The following is a 20,311-nucleotide window of genomic DNA, read 5'->3' as shown; positions in this document are numbered from 1 at the left end:
GTCATTTAGTAGCCATGAGATCTTAGGTTCTTCCAGCTTTGCCTTCCTCAGGTGTGAAAGTGGGGATGGCCCCTCCCTGCCCTGTGTTGGGGGATGTGACACCCCTGAATTGTTATGTAATAAGTGCTTTGAACCATCGATTCTTTCCCAGGAGAAGTGGGAGGTGTCTAGGACCATCAATAATGGCAGGCAGGCTGCTAAAAGGGGCCTAGAGAGCTGTACCTCAGATCCATGTGGGGAGCCAGGGGGCTATTTGCCTTTTTTTTTTTAAACACCTGGCTGATGAGTTTTAGGGGAAAAAGAAAGGAAAGGAAATCAGCTTGGGGATCTGTAGCATTCTAGTTTATCTTTTTGTTTCTGGAGTAAATCTCCCATCTCCAGCTCCATTGCTTCTCTTTCCTCTTAGCAGAAAATGACTTCTCTGCCTTCAAAGAGAAAAGAGGGGTGGCACTGGTAGCCAACACTTGTAATCCTAGCTACTTAGGAGGCTGAGATCTGAGGATCAGGGTTCAAAGCCACCCTAGTCAGGAAAGTTTGTGAGATACTCATCTCTACCACTTAAAAGCCAGAGGTAGAGCTGTGGCTCAAATGGTAGAGTACCAGCCTTGAGTGAAAAAGGAAAGGGAAAGTGCCCAGGCCTTGAGTTCAAGCCTCAGTACAAGTGTACACACACACACACACACACACACACACACACACACACACACACACGAGTCTCAGACGTCTGCCTGGGCTGGCTTTGAACCTTGATCTTTCAATCTTTACTTCCTGAGTAGCTAGGATTACAGGCATAAGCCACAGATGCCTAGCTTCTCTTTCTTTTTAATGTAGTTATATTCCAGGTTGCTGTCCTGGCCCTCTTCCCTTTTGATTTGATGTGCTTTCTTTTAGAAATCCAACTACTGTTGTAGTTTAACCAATATATCTGTGTTAATGACTCACGACTAGTTAAATGATTCTAGTTCAAATCTAAGGACTGGGCCCTACTACCCAAGTACACGTCGACCAAGCTGTTCAAATCCAGTATGTCCAAAAATTAACTAAACAACCTGCTTCTCTCCCCACCCTCTCTCCCCAACTATCTTCATCTCCTGGGTTCTCTGCCTCAGTGAGCGGGTCCTAAGATGCACTCAGACATCCAGATTAGCAATCCAGAGTCCTCAACCTTATGCCGCCTGTTCCAGTCAATCCTGAGTCCTGTCAATTCTCTCTACAGTCTGTCTAGAACCCACCGACTTCTCTCTGTCCCCACTGCCAGTGACCCTTGAGTCCTGTCACTGTCACTTCTCATCAGGACTATAGAATCAATCTTCAAATTGCTCTCAGTGGCTGCTTTTTTTTTTTTTCCAGTCCTGGGGCTTGAACTCAGGGCCTGAGCATTGTCCTTGGCTTCTTTTTGCTCAAGGCTAGCACTCTACCCCTTGAGCCACAGCACTAATTCTGGCTTTTTCTATATATGTGGTGCTGAGGAATTGAACCCAGGTCTTCATGCATGCTAGGCAAGCACTCTACTGCTAAGCCACAGTCCCAGCCCTCAGTGGCTGAGTTCTTCTTCACTCTTCTTCAGGCTACAGCTGGACTTCAATATACCTTGATCATGGCCCAGCTGTTTGGAGCCTGCTAGTAGGTTTCCACTGCTCTGTATCTTCTTCCTCATGAGGTAGACAAGGCCCTGCGTGATACAGTTCTGTTTAGTGCCCACTACTGCCATTCATCCCTCAGTCTAGTGTCCCTGTATAATACCTGACTCAGCCATTCCCATGAGGCATGGTAGGTCTCACTTTGGATCCTTTCCTCTGTTTTTCTTTTTTTTCCCCTTGCCTCTCCTTTTCTCCACGCCATGGGGCTCAGAGCTTAATTCTTGAGTCTGTCTGTCTCTATCTTGCTCTCAATGTCTCCCTGTCCCTCAGACTGTGTGGTATGCTCCATAGGGCGGTGCCTTGTGCTTTCCTAGAAATGAGGTCACCACACTTCCTTATGTCTGTCTACCTCTGTCTCCGTGTGTGAAGAGTGCTGAAGGGCTGGGGATATGGCCTAGTGGCAAGAGTGCTTGCCTCGTATAATGAGGCCCTGGGTTCAATTCCCCAGCACCACATATACAGAAAATGGCCAGAAGTGGCGTGGTGGCTCAAGTGGCAGAGTGCTAGCCTTGAGCAAAAAGAAGCCAGGGACAGTGCTCAGGCCGAGTCCAAGCCCCAGGACTGGCAAAAAAAAAAAAAAAAAAAAAAAAAAAAAAAGTGCTGAAGCCTATAGACTTTGGTTGGGTTTGTGTGCTGTTGTATTCTCAGTCACCACCCTAGTCTCCAACATAGAGTGGGGACAAATAAGTACTTGTTCAATGAGCAGTGGGACTCTCTACTGTTGAATGGAATTAGTCCCAATGAACTCCCAGATAATCCCTCGATAATGGAGCTGCTTGTGACAGGAAGAGATCAACTGCCTTTGGAGACAGTCTGTGAAAATGACTCCCTAAGTACCAAGAATAGTCTCAAATGCCACAAGAAGTGAGACTACTGAGCTGATCCTTTAAGGATTGGGGAATTGCCTTTTAAAAAAACATCATAACTAACTGATGTGTCTGTCCACCAGCTTATTTTATTTTATTTTTTTGCCAGTCCTGGGCTTTGAACTCCGGGCCTGAGCACTGTCCCTGGCTTCTTTTTGCTCAAGGCTAGCCACTCTAACACTTGCGCCACAGTGTCACTTCTGGCTTTTTCTATATATGTGGTGCTGGGGAATCGAACCCAGGGCTTCATGTATATGAGGCAAGTACTCTTGCCACTAGGCCATATTCCCAGCCCTGTCCACCAGCTCTTACTACACCACCCCTTTTCACTTCCCACCCTGTCTCCCCAGGCCAACTTTCCTCTATAGAGTACACTGCCTCATGGGAAATTACGCACAATTCCTCAGCCTCAACCTAGCTTGATGTTTTTTAGCTCATCTTGGTGCAAACTATTTTACTGTCTTTTTTTCAATATTGAAGTTGGGCTATTTCTGCCTTAAAAAGTGTGTGTGTGTGTGTGTGTGTGTGTGTGTGTGTGTGTGTGTGTGTGTGTACTGGGGCTTGAACTCAAAGCATTGTGTTGTCACTGCTTTTTTTTTTTTTCCTGCTCAGGGCTGGTGATCTACCATTGAGCCACACCTCTGCTACTTACAGCTTTTTTGCTGGTCAATTGGAGATAGGAGTCTCATGGACTTTCCTGCCCAGGCTGACCTCAAACTGCAATCCTTAGATCTCAGCCTCCTGAGCAGCTAGGATTATAAGCATGAGCCACCAGTGCCAGCCTTATGCCTTATGTTGCTTTTTTTTTTTTTTTTTTTTTTAGAATTGTACTGCAGTTACTGAGTTGCTAGGATGTCTGTATCTCCTGGGCTTTGCTGTGTGGCCGCATACACGCGCTGTCCTCCCCTCTTACTGGAACGCATGCAAACTAGCTTTAGCATTTCTCCAGTCTCACAGACAGAAGGGGAGAGCGATGTTGCCCAGCAGTTTTCTGATCAAAGTCAACTTGCTTCCACACAGGTGAAATGGCATCATTTAAGTGCAAGATGCCATCAACCTTGCTACCTGTAGGGGCTCTAAGAAGGCATTCTCTCCTTGAGGAGTATTCAAGACCCCTTGACTTTATTTCACGCTTCAGTCCTCCTTCCCAACAACCTCCCCATTCCCCCCTTTAGCTGTAATGCCAGAGACCAAGCCTTGGGAAAGTGCTCTCTGCCAGCTCAAAGAGGGTGCAAACAGGAAACAGATGAGGCTCCGCAGGGTCCCCGCCAAAGCCGGGCTCCCAGTCAGTGTGCTGCTCCAGGGGACCGCTGACCCGCCAGCGGCAGATGCAGTGCGCTTATCACAGTGCTGAGAACCGGAGTGATTGCAATCAACTCTCTGCCCTTCAAAACAAAAGAGCAAGCAGAAGTGCAAGGAGGATGGCAGCATCTCAAACACCATATGCATCCCGCGGTGGGAGCCTAGGAGCTTAATCAAAGCACCTACAAGTCCTGGGATCTGACTGTCTGCTCCAGATTTCATCCCTAGGCTGGAGCCACAAAAAAAAAAAAAGGCTGCAGGGCGAGAGGTTTAAAGCATGAATGGAAAATTTCTAGCATTCTCTCCCACCCCCACCCCCCATGCCTTGCGCCAGCCTAGCCTGAGCACCACGAGGTATTTTAAAATAATTTCTACTTTGATGAATTGCTGGGGAGTCCACAATTGCTCATAATCAAAGGGAGAAAAATGCAAATGAGATCCGGCCGAGAACTATCACCACCAAACGTTTATTTCACTACACAGTGCCAAAAAGAATTAAAACAACATTAAACTCACAGCAATCATGTTTAAGCCCTCGTTTCCAAGTGCCAAATTGCACCACTCTGGATCATACAGATGTTCGTTAATTATGCTAATTTTTATTAAACTATTAAAATGGAGAGAGTACTGGCTCAGGCAGGCAGACCTCAGCTCTGAATGAACTCTGCTCTTGTCTAGGGGTACTAATTTACTGCATTTTTATTAAGTTGCTGATTCTTGGATTTTAGTGTGACGATGACAGAACTGAATTTCTGGGATCAACGTTTTCCACTAAGTCTGGCTTCTCTTTGCCCAGATGTTTGGGAGAACACTGAGTGGTCCCTAAGACAGCAGCTCACCTTCAGGCGGGCATGTTTCTACCTTGCAAGTGGGGATACCCACTTACAAGTGACAACATTATACATGCTCCTCACTCCATAACCCCATATTCTATATAGGAGAGAACTAAGATTTCTTTTTTTAGGTGTCAGTACAGGGGCTTGAACTAAAGGTGCTGTCCCTTAGCTTGTTTACTGAAGGCTAGTGCTCTACCACTTGAGCTTTACCATCACTACCAGCTTCTTGTTTGTTAATTGAAGACAAGAGTCTCATAGACTGTTATTGCCTGGGCTGGCTTTGAACCTGGATCCTCAGATCTCCGCCTCCTGAGTAGCTAGGATTACAGAAGTGAGCCAATGATGCCTGGCTAGAGCTACTATTGTAATGCTAGGGATTGTTACCTGAAAATGCTTTAGATAAAAGCACAAAAAGCATTTTTTTTTTTTTACAAAACCAACCAAACCTTTCACATGGCTTCTTGCCATACACTTGAAAAGTCTTTTGCCTGAAACAAGGACATCACGTGGCTTGTTCTCAGCATAAGTATTTCTAGGCTTGATTAAACATCTGTTTCTCTCCATACCAACCTCGTTCCATCTCCTTGAACCCTCCCCAACCTCAAGGAAGAAGTCTTACAAACGAAAACTTGGCTGGTTGGACTCCATTATGAGGAGAAACTATTGCCCTGGATGAGTGGCTTGTTGAGTGAACCTGAAATAGACAGCGCTCACCATCAGCAACAACCTAAAGTGTTTATAAGGGATTGCACATGACCATAAAAGGATTTATGCAGCTAATCTCCATCAACAAGGAAAGAGAGAGAGAGAAAAAAACAAAAACCCAACCAACCCCTGCCATAAAAACCACAGCAAATTCTATAAACAAAAAGCAGTATGGCCACCAACAACAGGCATGGCGCACAGCTTGACTCTGCCTCCAGTGGTTTCCTATTGCCGTTTATAGTTTCAAGACGATCATGGACCTCCTCGGTGCTCCTCCTGTCACAGGGCCCTGAGTCCCTGTGTGATGTTGCAAATACCCTGTCAGTAGGTGTCAGGGGATATCCGGGGAAAACCAGCAGGCGCCTATCATAAGCCTTAAAAGAGATTAAATACCCCTACTCCATGATTGCTACATTTTAATTTCTCTCCTCCCTGCTGGTTCCTATTTGTATAAGCTCTTCCCCGGCTCCCCTGGAGTAGCACAGACATGACCTGGAATGACCATCCTGTCTTGGGATGAGAATTCAATTTCTAGGCTCAGTGAATCCTAGGCTGTTCCAACAAAAGGAATTCGCCATCCTCTAGGGCACGGAGTCTTAAACTGGAGGCTGTGAGCCTCTAAGTCTGTCTCTGGAAAGGCTCTACGAACTCCCCAAAACTGGTCTAAAATTTCATGTGTGTACGTGTATGTTGGGTCTCGTCCCTGGGGCGAGGCCTAGATTGTCACTTGATTCTCAATGAACCCTTGCATAGTGCACAAACCAGGACTCGAGGGAAAAAGGCAATGGTCCTTTTAATGAGGTGGAGGTGGGCATCTGCATTTTGACTGTGGCCACCTTTACCAGGCAGGTTTCGTAGGTCTGAGTCCTCCAGCTGCTGGGTTCTTCCATTTCCCATGGCTGGAACTTGCTTCTCCACTCTAAGGAACCATCTCTTCTTTCACTCCAGCTGAAAAGTTGAACCTTCTTATACCTTCTGCTTAAATCCACTTGCTGGCCCAGCAGTATGGCTGGGAACTGAGTGGGAAAGTTCCTACTAGAAATATTCTCCTTTCACATCGCATTGAGGTCCAAGCCTACGATGGAATAAGATTGCTAGAAAAATGTCTCCTACCTACTTTTGTTCTTTTAACCGTCAACATTCACTATATCACTGTTGTAAACAAGAGAAATCCTCTTGAAGAGAACAATCAATCAGCCCCTCACAATCAAGATCAATAAATGCTTGATACATGTATGGGAAAGGCCAATCAATCCTGGAGGTATGGTGTTTGACTGCTTATTTCACTTATTAGTGCTTCGTGCTATACATTAGTGTTAGTAAAGATGGAAAAACTTGAATTCCTAAGTACAGTAGATTATAATATTCTAAGATCAGCCAGAAAACATCACACACACACACACACACACACACACACACACACACACACACTTTGAATGGGCTTTTAGAGATTCTTTACTCCTAAAGTCCAGCTTTGGAAATTTAACATTTCCTTGGGATATCACAAAGTATTAAGGAAACTGAGGGCTCCAACTCAGAACCATTCTAACTTCTGGGTAAACATGGCTGGGAACAGGAATTGGCCACCGAAGACAAACAGGTACCCACTTTTCAGCATAAACAGTTAAAAACAAAGCTTGGATGCCTGTGGCTCACTCCTATAATCCTAGCTACTCAGGAGGCTGAGGTCTGAAGGTCACAGTTTGTACCTAGCCCAGGCAGACAATTCCATGAAATTCTTATCTCCAGTTGACTAGCAAAAAGCTAGAAGTGGAGGTGTGGCCCATGTGGTAGAGCACCAGCCTTGAGCAAAAAAGCTAAGGGACAGTTGCCAGAATTCAAGTTCTGGTACTTGCATACACATACAGGCAGAGTTTTATGAAGAGATTTTCCTGAAGGAGAAAGGAAATGGCCAGTTTGGTGATCAGTGGGTGAGTGGCATTGGAAAGGATTGGAGCTCAGTGCCTGGCCAAAACCTTGGCAGCCTCTCCAGGCTGTTTTACACTGTGTTTGAAGTTCTTGGCAATCATTTTCTCTTTTCCCATTATTCAGACTTTCGGTCTATAAATCATAATAAAAATGAATCATTAAATTTGCCTCAATTGAGCTAGTTTTATTTATTGTTACATTTCAGAGAACATGCTAACCTGAAGATTGATGGGCCTGAATACAGAGAAAGAAGATATGTGAGCGTAAGTAAGAGGACACAGAAAGGCTGGGGTGGTCAGTAAAAGCAGTTGGGGGCTCATGGCCACAACGGTACGAAGTACCCCCAGGCTAAGCACCAGGTGTTAGGAGCAGAGAACGTATCACTTATGGGAGGGTCCGGGGGCACCCAAGAGCAAAGGGATGTTCAACCTCAAGAGTGAATGAAGGTCATGCCCTGAACAGCATGCTGGAGGCACGATGGTCAAATCAAGGCTGGAGATGCACACACTGGGTATAGTTGGTGATAGAAATGTGTGACAAATACAGAGTGGTTGTGTAAATGCATAGGACAGAGAAGTCTTAAGCTGCCCAGGGAAAAGGGAATAAGAAACAGGGCAGAGGGTGGAGAAACAAGAAAGTGGCAAACAACTTGGACTTTACCTAAAGAAGAAAGGACAGAGCAGCTCCGGAGGTGCACACCTGTCATTTTAGCTACTCAGGAGGCGATCTGAGGATGGAGGTTCAAAGCTTACCTAGGCAAGAAAGCCTATGAGACTCATCTCTAATAAACCACTAAAAAAAGCCTGAAGTGGAGCTGTGACTCAAGTAGTAGAACACCAGCTTTGAACAGAAAAGCTCCGGGACAGGGCCCCAGATCCAAGTTCAAGCCCCAGTACCAGCACACACACATAAATAAGAAAACAATAACAACAACAACAAAAAGAAAGGACAAAGGGAAGGTAAACAGTGCAGTTGGGAGAAAGCAAGGTGCCAAGTGCACAATTGAGGAACAATAGAGAAAGCACCATTTCAGAGCTGATAGAATTGTGATGCCATGTGAGACGGGTGTATTAATATGTATTCCATAAACTGCGCAGCTCGCAGCTCTGCAACCACTCTGTTTTGCTCTGACCGCAGTACCAGCCTCAGGCACCACAACACAATTTGGAAACAATGTGACGGAAATGTTTAATCTGCTCGGCCCATCTGTGCTGCGTATTTCTCCAGATCTCCCTGAGAGAGGCGCCTTGAATCTCCACATTGCCTTTAATATTCTCCTAAATCACCTCCCCACTGCTCTTCAAGGGCCATTGCTACAATATCACAGGTTCATCTAAAGTGCAATGGGGAGGGGGGACGGAGGGGGAGGCGCAGGCTGGGAGATTTTTTATTTTAAAATAATTTCCAGAGATTGTCTTTTCTGCTCCCTTAAAAAAAAAAAAAAAAAAGAAGAAGAAGAGGAAGAAGAAAAGTTATTCTACTGTTGCCGTAAGGTTATTGAGGTTGTTTGGGGGGCAAAACAGGGTAGGATAGAGTGCAATCATTCTCCAAAGAATTATTTTTATTAATCTTGATTCTCTCAATTGGACATGGGAGGGGTGAACAGCTGCTGGCTCTCTCGCATCTCTCTCTCTCTCTCTCTTTTTTTCTCACACTTGCTGGGACAAGGTATTCAGTAGAAGCTGGCGATCTCTCCTTTATGTTCATGGCTTCCAGTGCCTGCTCCCGTTATTCCCAGGGCCCAGGCTGACCCTGTCCGGCTCTCAACAAAGCCATTCGCCTCAGGACAAGTCTACGTTTAGTTCCTGGCCCAACAGGCCCTCCTCAGAAAAGGGACTCTGCTTATATTTGTCATTTTAGCTTAAACTCTTAAGATTTCTCTCTAAGTGCAAGTGTTGGGTATGGGGATTTCTTGATTTGACCAGATCCGGCTCATTTGTGGGGGGGGGGGGGGGCAGCGAGAATGTGGGAAACGAGCACACTCGTTTCCGTGAAAGAGGGCCTGAGAAGTCACCCTGTTTTCAGACCCTAGATAAATGGGTAAGAGTTGCCCGTCACCAAGAAAATTAGGATTCCTTTTGCTTTGTGAATTAAAGAAATGAATAATTTAATCGTCAAGATTGTTCCGGAGAGGGAAAGGCAGCGGTCCCAGTTGCGGAGCCCTACAGCCTGTCGGTGTGTTACATCATCTGCACACATAGGCGTTTCCATGACAACAGCTTATAGCTTCATTTCCTGGATCCCTCTAGGGGGTGTCACAGCCAGATCCACCTGCTTTTCACCCTACCCTCGGTGGGGTCATGGTAAGGTCGCCAGAATAAATGAACGCGGGTACTAATGATCTGTTTACTGCTGTTTATGCTCTGTGTGTGTGTCAGGGGCATGCACATTTAGAGAGCTCATTATGGTTGCAATTAGAATGCACCATCGCTAGATATTTAACTCCTTTTTCTTTTAAATTAGCATTTTAATAACATTCTTTGAGCAGAGAAACAAAATGACCATTTTTCACGGACAAACTTCTAGCTGTAGGTGCAACTTTAATGGCAAAGTTGTGAAGGGGAAAGGAAGGAGGGGGAAAAAAGGCCATTTTTACTACTTTCACCCTCCTCCTTACCAAAAGGATATTTTTATTTGCTTTCTAACACACTCAATTTCCTAAATTTGTTTTGAATCCAATTATTTTGGGTGGTTTAAAGCACCATACTCTTGTTGGACGGAAATTAGCAGCGATTGAAATTAACTTTTTATGTGACCTGTGAAAAGGGCTAAAATAATTACAAATGTGTAGAAGAAATCCTCTCTCCAAAAGACCCCAGCTCAGGGACTGGGCTGTGACCCAGTGATACCATTATAAAAATATCTTTCTATTGCAACCATACTCAAGGGCTTAGTTTTTCCCCCCCTCCCTTTAAAAAGGTGATTGCATGGCTTGTTTCTGTTTTATAATACTTAGGATTATTTTTGAGAAGGTCAGTGATGACAAATAGAAACCTGGATTAATAAGAAGGATTAATAAGAAGCAGAAAGAAAACAACAGCCTCATTTCCCATTTAAAAATGGTCAGGTCTGGAAGCATCAAATAAATAAATAAACAAATAAAACAACCAACAACAGGAGAGTTGGAACAGAAACACACACACACACACACACACACACACTTAGTCAGAAGGTTCTTAGGGCATTACTTTTTAGGAGACAGCCAACGCCTTTCTGTAGGTGTTCCTAGAATGCTCTGTTGGTGTAAAGTCCAGTGAAAAATAACAATTTGAATGTTTCGATTATCTATCCCAGTCCGTTCCATTTTCATTATTTATTTCCTCTGAATCGGGACCTTGCTGCACATAATTCTGCAGACAAGGAGGTGGATGAGACAGTCGATGGGAACAAGGAGATAGATGGTGGGTGCGGGTAAGATAGATGCTATGCGTTTATGAAAAGAAGCAGTTTGTCTGCATGTGAACACCCACAAAATAGGGCAAGCAAGCGTGTAAACCATAACCGGTATTTATAGACAGAGGAGGGAAAAGGTGCAAGGAGGATTGTATGGGAACAGGCACAGAGAGCCTGAAATGCGTTGCTTTTTGCCTATACGTCTAGAACCCATGTCCAAGTTCTGCCTAAGAAGTCCCAGGCTGGCTGTGGCTCCCGTGAACAGCACAAGCCTTTCCATGACAACAAACAGATTTCACAGCCAGAAGACTTGGGAGGTCAATAGTTGAAAAGCAAGAGTTAAGAAAGAGAGATCTTTATCCACAACAAAACAATCCCACTAAGCACCCCCCCCCCTTTCCTCCAACCCCACAAAGATAGAAGGAAAAAAAATTTAAAGACGCAGCAGGGGAAAATTTTTTTTTAAAGGCACCTTCCTAAAAATGGAAGTTTAAAATGTTGACGCGTCTGCATTAGCCTAGCTGCACCTTAGAAGCTGCCATTTCATAAATAAAATACGGATGGCATAGACTATAATTTGGTGATAGCTACCCCAGGACATATCTAGATGCACTTCTGTTATTTTAATTAAATACTGCATTATGGTTTGTGACAACTACATAAGCTATAGCGTAAATGAATTCAGAATTAAAGTGTTACTTAGGCACCCAGTAATTTTTGTTTCCTTCCTCAGTTTTACAAAGCAAATAGCTATAAAATCAAGACGTTTGTTCATTTACAGATGGAGTAGAGGATTGTTGTTGCTGGATTTTTTTTTTTCTTCTCCTTAATCCTCATGCACAAAAAAGAAGACAGCTCAGAAACCTGGCTCCTGACACTCTCAGCTTATGAGCCACATAAAGAAAAATACATCCTCTTGACTATAATGTGAAATGCTGAATATTAATTGCTGGTATTATGCTTATCTTTCCAGCCGGGTTCAGTCTCTTCACAATTATTCTGATACGGGCTGCAACCTTGCTTTGCCAAGAGATTTTTTTCCCCCCTCTTTTGTTTAATAGTTAGAAACCTATTTGATTTGATTTTATTAAAACGGAATCATAAAGTTCATAATGCTTTATGGAAGTTTTTAGAATTTGAAACTCTTCCCAAATATGGAATAGTAGTGGGAGACAGAGAAGTCACTGGATGTCTTTGCTAAAGATAACATAAGTTTCTACCTTTAAAAGAAAAATAAGATGGGGGCTGGTGGTTCATGCCTACCATTTTAACTACTTAGGAGGCTGAGATTTTAGGATTGAGGTTTGAGCCAGCCTGGGAAAGAAGGTTTGTTAGACTCTTATCTCCAATTACCCACCAAAAAGCTAGAAGTAGAATTGTCGCTCAAGTGATAGAGTACTAGCCTTGTAGGCAAAAGTTCAGGGACAGTGCCCAGGCCCTGGGTTCAAGCCCTAGGACCGGCACAAAAAAGGAACTGTTTTCAATTTAGCCATATTCATATTTTCTTGATGAAACTAGAGATACAATTTGATTGAATTCATTGGTTAACTTAAATGTTACTTTATTAGCAAACATGAGAAAAGTTCAGAATATTTTCATCTACAAGCCATAGATTTTCACTTGAAATTAGTACACTAGAGCAAAAGGGGTTTTTTTTTTTCAGTCTGAGGACTTAATTATATCTTTAATGTATCCTACATCAAGATGAAATTTTTTAGAAAAGCAAGTTTTCTGAAATCATTGTCTATGATTTCTAACCTAAGAATCAATATGGTCTTTTTATTAGCCTTAAGTACCGTATGTGAATGCTTTCAAATTCCAGCTTTCTATGTTCTAATCAATTACCCTAACCGCCTCCCCCCCCCCAACACATCTTAAAACTTGCATAGAAATTACTGCCCAGTGTTTTTGAAATGAGGTTATCATTTGTTCCAATATTTGGCGAGTTTGGTTGGAGAGTGAAATCCATTTAATTCTAAGAGACCTTGGCAGAAGAGGTTTGGGGAGGCTGAGTTCTTTTCGAGAAAATAATTACATGGAAACAAAGCTTTCTCGACTCCTTTTAAATAGGGCATGTCGCTGAAATGTCACCCAGCCTCTTTGGCAGATTAGTGAGGAGTTTATTACTAAATCTCTGTCTCATAAACGTGCAGTTGACTCTGGAGGAGCTGCTTGGTATAATACTGGCGGTGGGGAAATGGAAGAAATGTCACAGTTAAAGACACAAATTTTCTTCCTAATATATTCGTATGGAAACCTCTGAATCCAATACTACATGGGCATATCTAATAAATTCACAATATTTCAGTCTCAACAGCCTTCACCGGTTAGTTTTAAAGATTTATGTGGTAAAAAATTACTCGGTGATGAATATGGTTTATTCTGTGCAGTATTGGAGGTATAAGGAATTAAACTGCCGTCTTTAACAGTGAATTTATTATTACCTCTGTCAAAAGACGAAGCCTTTAACAGCATTTGTTATAAATTCACTGCAAAATAAATGGCTGGAAAAAAAAATTTTTTTCCTTTTTTACACTGGAGTTTGTAAAGAGCATCCAGCAACTGTGAGCATTAACCTAACCCCGCCATGGCTTAGGTGGTTCTAGATAAACATTTCTGTCTGAGTCTCGCGTAATTAATTACCGGGCCGTGGGCCTCTCCACCTGACTGAAGTGTATACACATGGGTCTGCTGAGAAACAGAAGGGTCCAGTTGAGGAGCACCATTTCAGAAGAAGGGGATAAAAGAAGAAAATGCCAGTTGTAATTTTCTTTAATGATTTTTTTTTTTTTTTCCGAAGAAGTAGCCAGAATTCACAGTGTAGGGTTGTGGTGCCATTGGGCCTCTTGTTAGCTGGTTACCATGCATGCATATGCACACAGGCGTAAACACCCCCTTTTGTCCTCTCTTGGAATGGGTGTCCCCTCATTTATAAAAATTACCTGGAAGGAATGAGGCTGCCAGGGTTTGTTCTAGACGATTGGTTCCTGTCTGGGGGAAAGGAATGGCCTCAACTGAATTTGACCGGTGTATGACCGTTGCCTTGCAGCTGACCCCAGCCCCATTGCCATCCTCTAACACGATGGCCTCCCCTAGGGGTTATTAATGAGAGAAACCACCACCACCATCATCATCTTCGGCAGCACGGCACAGTGTTGATCTGCTTGTTAACATGAAATGGGGGTGGTGGGGACAGCTTCTGTTTCTCTCCTGAACCATCATAAATAAGAAACAAAGATATTTTCCAATGGTATCCCTCCCCCCCAACCCCCTCGTCTGCCCCTTTTGGTTAGGTCAGAGGTGAATAATAGCTCTTGACAGCCATTGATCAGTTCCATCTTACTGTTTGGGCAATCTGTGCCCCAGGCCTATGTTTTCCCCACTTACTACCCCAAATCACCTCCCAAATGCCCCCACCCATCCCCCGCTCCGCTAAGGGGAAGGTCGGATGCCTGAGGAAGTCCTGAATGGACACTAGATGTCACCAAACACCTCCTTTCCCTCATAGCCCTGAAAACTAAAAAAATAAAACTAAAAATCATTCCCTCCTTTAAAGCAATTGAAGGAATTAACGTATCTATTTTTATGAGGGTTGTTGTTGCATACTTAAAAGAGGAAGTTATTCCTGCACTCAGACTTTTTTCTTCTTCTTCTTTTTTTTTTTTTTTTTTTTTTTTTACAACATACGCACCTTTTGGAGAGGATGGGGTGAAGGGAGGGGAAAGGACCACATTCTTAAATAGTCTTTTGAGGGCATATGTAGGGAAAAAAACTGGGTTTAAACATTCCATGATGGCTCACATCTGTAATCCTGGCTACTCAGGAGGCTGAGATCTGAGGACCATGGTTCAAAACCAGCCGAGGCAGAAAAGTGTGAGATTCTTTATCTTTAATGAACCACCAGAAAACTGGAAGTGGATCTGTGGTTCAAAGTGGTAGAGCACTAGCCAGAGCCAAAGAGCTCAGGGGTAGCACCGAGGCCCTGAGTTCAAGCTCCACAGAACAACAATCAACCAACCAATCAATCTTATGGTAACAAGCAGTGTGATACTCACATAGTTCAGGTGTGCTAGGAAGGCCCTGCTGTATTCAGATGACTAGACACCGACTGGGTTTGGAGCCAAGATAAGTCTGAGTTTAAGAAATCTCTCTCCACATAATGAAATGTGACCACTCGTGTCTATTTGGGGCTCATGGCCATTTGAGAACACGTTGTGTTCTATGGTAAACTGGATCTTCTTTGTAAGGAAGGTTTGCAACAGTGAAAAGTCTGGTGTGCTTGGGTCATAGAATACCTTCTCACTCAACTAAGTTACCATGTAAGTATCAACCCAAGAGGTACCCAACTTGATGCTCTAGGGCTGATTACCATTGAAATGAGGCGCTGAACAAGGCCTCAGAGGATCCTGAAACCAATTCATGAAAGACACATTCAGGCTCAATAGATGAGTCCTCCTGTATCTGTTTTCTTTAAACTCAGGCAGGGACCTCTATCTTCTTTCCAGCCAATTGAGAAAGAGTTTCTGGTGTTTTTTTTTTTTTTCCATTTGTTTGTTTTTCCTTTCTCTTTTATTTACCTTAATCAGTTAGACAGCTCACATTCCTACCATAAATTACTTTTGGGACAGGAGGTTTATTTTTCCAATAGGCAATTATTTAAGTTAGCTCAAATGTGGGAAAAATACTTTTATTATTTAGAAAGCAATGTTCCCTAGGGAGAGACTAGAAAGTAGGAAGTCAGGGTCATCTAACTCCCTCCCTCCCTTCCTCCCTTCCTTCTTTCCTTCCTCCCTCCCTCCTTTCTCTCTCTCATTTTATGGTGGTACTAGAGCTTGAACTCAGGGCCTGGGCACTGTTCCTTAGCTTTTTCCAATCAAAGTAAGTACTCTATCATTTGAGCCATAGTGTCACCACTTCTGGCTTTTTGGTGGTTACTTGGAGATAAGAATCACATGCATTTTCCTGCTCAGGCTGGACTTGAACTATGATCCTCAGACTTCAGCCTCCTGAGTAGCAAGGATTACAGGTGTGAACCACTGGTGCCCTCCTCCAAATAGAAGTTTCAGACCTCCCAATCTCCTGCTTATCAAATGTCCTGGTGGTGCTGGTCCACAGGCCTTGTGTGCCTCAAACACAAGGAACAAAGCCAGGGCCCAGCGTCTTTGCATGGAGGGTGATTCAGCACCTGCCCTGTCATGCCTGGTGCCCAGGCTGAATGGATTTTTGGAGTACACCTGTTGTTGAATTCCTGCCAGCTACTGATGGTCACTAACCCCCAAATCACCCGCCCTCCCCCCCCTTGCTGTTGATGTTTGAAATGTCAGACAGGACTGAGCAGCAGCCGGTGTGTATTTCAAACACAGCAGATGGATTTTTATATTAGCTCCTATTTCATGTTCAGGCAGAGCGACCGCTACACTAAAACCACAGCTTCGGTGCTGCCGAGTTTGCTTCTGTGAGATTAATTCTGTGAAATTAATTGGGACAAGATTGAAAAGGAAATTAAAATGCAGCTGAGTGAACAGGCCTTTCAAACACCTTTTTTTTTTTTTTTCTCCTGCTCTATTCAAACTTGAATTCTGTGGTGGTCCCTGGCATTGTGGGAAGTCATTTGTGAGAGGCAGGCTCTCTGGAACCATCGGTTTCGTATGAGAAGACCTGCACCAGGCTCACAATCTGGAGCCACTGAAGAGAGCTAAACGCCCTACTGTGGCTTGAACTGTGGCCTGGCTCCGGCTCTGGGGAGGACAGAGAAGAAAAAACAAAAGCTGTTCAGAACTATGTAAGGCCTAAAGAGAAAAGCAATGATGCTCAGATCTGCTTCCTTATTAAACATCTCCCTTTAATATATTTGAAGATTCAAATCGGAAGGCAGTGAATTAAGTGGGTAGGAAGCAGCATGGGGTCGAGGAATGGATGATGTGTTGTAGGAGGTCAGCAGGGGTCCCTCTGCTGAGTCTGCTCTGGTTCCTGGTTTGGAGTTTGGATATGTGGTGCTGGCCTCTCCTGCCAGGCGAGTTTGGAGACCAGAGCAGGAAAGATAACAGCAGGCTCTCACGAAGGCCTCTTCACTGGGGTTTTCTACATGCAAGTCGGAGCTTTCAATGCCTTAGAAAATCTGTAGGAAGAGTTCTTGGCATGGGGACCATTCCCCCCATCCCCCTTCAATTCACCGGCACATATTGAACTCCTAGCATGAGCCCACCACTCCTCCAAGGGTTCATCTTATTTTATTAGAGTGGATTATATTAGTTTCCTGTTCTTAGGTACCACATACTTCTTTTTTTTTTTTTTTTTTTTTTTTCGGCCAGTCCTGGGCCTTGGACTCAAGGCCTGAGCACTGTCCCTGGCTTCCTTTTGCTCAAGGCTAGCATTCTGCCACTTGAGCCACAGCGCCACTTCTGGCCATTTTCTGTACATGTGGTGCTGGGGAATCGAACCCAGGGCCTCATGTATACGAGGCAAGCTCTCTTGCCACTAGGCCATATCCCCAGCCCCAGGTACCACATACTTCTTCACACAAAATTTCTAGTGGAAGAACTCTGATTGGAAATTATCCCATTTTTATAGCTGAGTAAATAGAAAATTAGCAAGATTAAGTGATTTTTCCCCCGTGTGTGTGTGTGTGTGTGTGTGTGTGTGTGTGTGTGTGTGTCACATGAATAATCCAGATGTTGTTACTTGTTTCCTTGAGAACAGGTAAGACAGGTGATGGATGTTTGGTTAATTTTGGGGTACATTGTTCTTGCTCAGTCAATCATCTTTTTTTTCTTTCAGATAAAGGATTCATATCTCTCTCTTGGGGACCATTCATGCCCAGGGCAAGACTCAATGATCGCCCTAAAGATGGCTTAGGACTCCAGAATTCAAGATGAGATCCCACCTGTGTGTCTCTAAGGGCCCAAGAGTAAAGCTGACTTCTTTCCCTTCCTGCCTGCTCAACTTAGCTTCCCTGCTCAGAAGCCTTCTTTCCTTCAGCTCGGTTTCCCCTAGACAACATGGCTTTTATCAAGGGAAGGGGGATTTTGCTCAGTGGTAGAGAGCTTGCCCAGTAGGTAGACAAGGCCCTGGGTTGCTGATACCCAGCACCCCCCCCACCACACTTTTAGCAGAAAAAGAGAGGAAGAAAAACCAGTTGTATCTGAGGGCCGAAGACAAAATAGCTGGTATTTCAAATTTTTGTTGCCCTTTTGTTTTTAAACTGAGCATGTAATTAAAGTGAATATATTGCTAGGTGTGGGACTTCTTTATTGGTTTGGCAGTCAGGCCCACAGAAATGTCTGAGTTGGAACTTTAGATATATGCTATTCATCTTACAGGTGAGGAAATAAAGCCCCATAAGGTGAACTGCATAGTGGTATCTTCCCTTTCTCAGGGGACCAGACAAGCCCAGCTTTCTAAACAGCTTGGCAAAGGTGCTCTGGCCAGAGAGAAAAGAAACATGGAACTTTCTTTCCTTTCTTTTTTCTTGTTTTCTTATGTTGGTCCTGGGGCTTGAGCTCTGAGCCTGGGTGCTGTCCGTGAGCTTTTTTGCTCAAGGCTAGTGCTCTATCACTTGAGCTCACATGTCCACGTCCAGCTTTTTGGTGGTTCATGGGAGATAAGAGTCTCACAGACTTTCCGGCCGGGGGTTGGCTTTGAACTGCGATCCTCAGATCTCAACCTCTGGAGTAGCTAGTATTACAAGTGTGAACCACCAGCATCTGGTGGAACTTTCTAGATGACTTGGGTTAGTTCTGCCCCTCCAGATGTGAGAGGCAGGCTGCAGAGTACCCTTTACAACATTAACGAAAGAAGCCAGATGGGGCTAACATGGAATAAATTTAGAATCCACATGAGAACCAATTCTGGAGGGCAGAAACAATTGAATTTCTAAATGGTAATGGAATCTTTTTTTCCCCCCCTGTGTGCCGGAACTGGTTTCTGTGTGCTTCTTAGAGGAAATCAGTGAGCTGAGGAGGTCTGTTCAATTTCTCCTGTCCAAGTACTCTGAGTAAGGTAACAGAATCCAGGTAAATCCAGTTCCTCAAAGGGAAGGATCTATTGAACTGCAAGCTTTGCAATTCTTCCTGTCATGTGCTGGGATTATGGACCCGAGGGAAGGAGGGACCTGCTATGGTGTGTAGTGGGAAGACATGGGATATTCTAATGGTAAGGGACAAATGTGGACTCAGAACCTCCCAGAAGAGCAGTGAAAAAAGCTGATAGAAACAGGGCAGCGAAGTAGTTTCATTGAATTTTACTCTGATGTTGTCTCTTTTAGTAATGGAGGAAGGGAAGAGAGAGATTTATTTTTGTTGTTGTTGGTTGTGAGACTTGAACTCAGAGCATGGGTGCTGTCCCTGTACTCTTTTTTTGCTCAAGGCTAGTCCTCTACCACTCTGAGCCACAGCTCCACTTCTGATTTTTGAGTGGTTAACTGGAGATAAGAGTCTCATAAGCACTTTTCAAACTGTGGCTTTTCGTACATGGGCTTTGAACTGTGATCCTCAGATCTCGGTCTCCAGAGTAGCTGGGATAACAAGCATGAACCACTGGCACCCTCCTGAGAGATTTTTTTATTTTTATTTTTCAAACAAAGTGGGGTTGGATCCTTCATGTTCTTTGGGATTTCTAACAATGCCATAGCTTTGATAACAACAAGACCACAGCTCAACCCCTTCTAACTGGAGGAAAGGGACCCCCCAGTGAGAAGCCATTAACAAAGGCAAAAGACATGCAAAACAAACAAAATAATCAAGACTGAGCTAGAAGGCCAGCAGACAGCCAGCTCTGTTCTCTCCCTCCCGCTGCAGGCGCCTCCAGACAATGTAAACAGTTAATTTGTTCACCTGCAGGCTCTGGGCAAACAGAGGCCTGGTCACACCTGAGTGAATAACTCGATTACCCTGTAATGCCAGCGTGGTAATGTACACAAATTCTATTACACGGCAAACCTTGCTTTCGGGCATTTGAAATACCAATCAGGCCAATGTCCACTCCCTTCTTTGCTTCCAATTTATTCTTGGTGTATTGGAGCTGCAAGGAAATGGCACTAGGGTGGTGCTGAGTTAGGGATCCAGGAGAAATCACTAGAACATTTGCCCTCTCCCTCTGCAGGCCTCCAGGCCTCCTCCTCTCCTGAAAAGAGTTAGGTCTGAATGTAGTCCTTGTTTAAAGAGGCCTGATGTATTGGGAACAATGAAAGGTACCTTGATCTGTTTCCTAATGAGCTCATGGCATACTTCAAAGCCAACCTAAAACAACCCCTGGTCTTCGTGGTAGCATCTGTTCAACAAGACAGCACAAAGAAAGTTTCCATTTTTCTTCAAGGAATCAACATACTCAGCAATGAAAGAAAAAAGTGGCTGGGTGCTAGTGGCTCATACCTGTCATCCTAGTTACTCAGGAGGCTGAGATCTGAGGATCACAGTTCAAAGCCAGCCTGGGCAAGAGAGTTTATGCAACTCTTATCTCCAATTAACCACAAGAAAACCGGAAGTGGTGCTGTAGCTCAAAGTGGTAGAGCCTTGAGCTAAAGAGCTCAGGGACAGTGCCCAGGCCCTGAGTTCAAGCCACACAACTGACAAAAAAAAAAAAGTGTGCCTATTTCAAATATGTTTGTAGATATTGATTGGATGCATAGAGTAGGGGCCTTTTT

General features: G+C 44.1%; 1 protein-coding gene across 2 annotated transcripts in view; it reads right to left on the bottom strand.

Moving 5' to 3' along the window:
• Nucleotides 1–20,311, bottom strand: part of Skap1 (src kinase associated phosphoprotein 1) — a 266,764-nt gene that overhangs the window by 3,742 nt on the left and 242,711 nt on the right. The window lies entirely within an intron of this gene.

The sequence above is a fragment of the Perognathus longimembris genome, chromosome 17 (genome assembly GCF_023159225.1).
Source record: "Perognathus longimembris pacificus isolate PPM17 chromosome 17, ASM2315922v1, whole genome shotgun sequence".
In the NCBI taxonomy this organism is placed as follows: Eukaryota; Metazoa; Chordata; class Mammalia; order Rodentia; family Heteromyidae; genus Perognathus; species Perognathus longimembris.
This window is presented reverse-complemented; position numbering and strand designations above follow the sequence as displayed.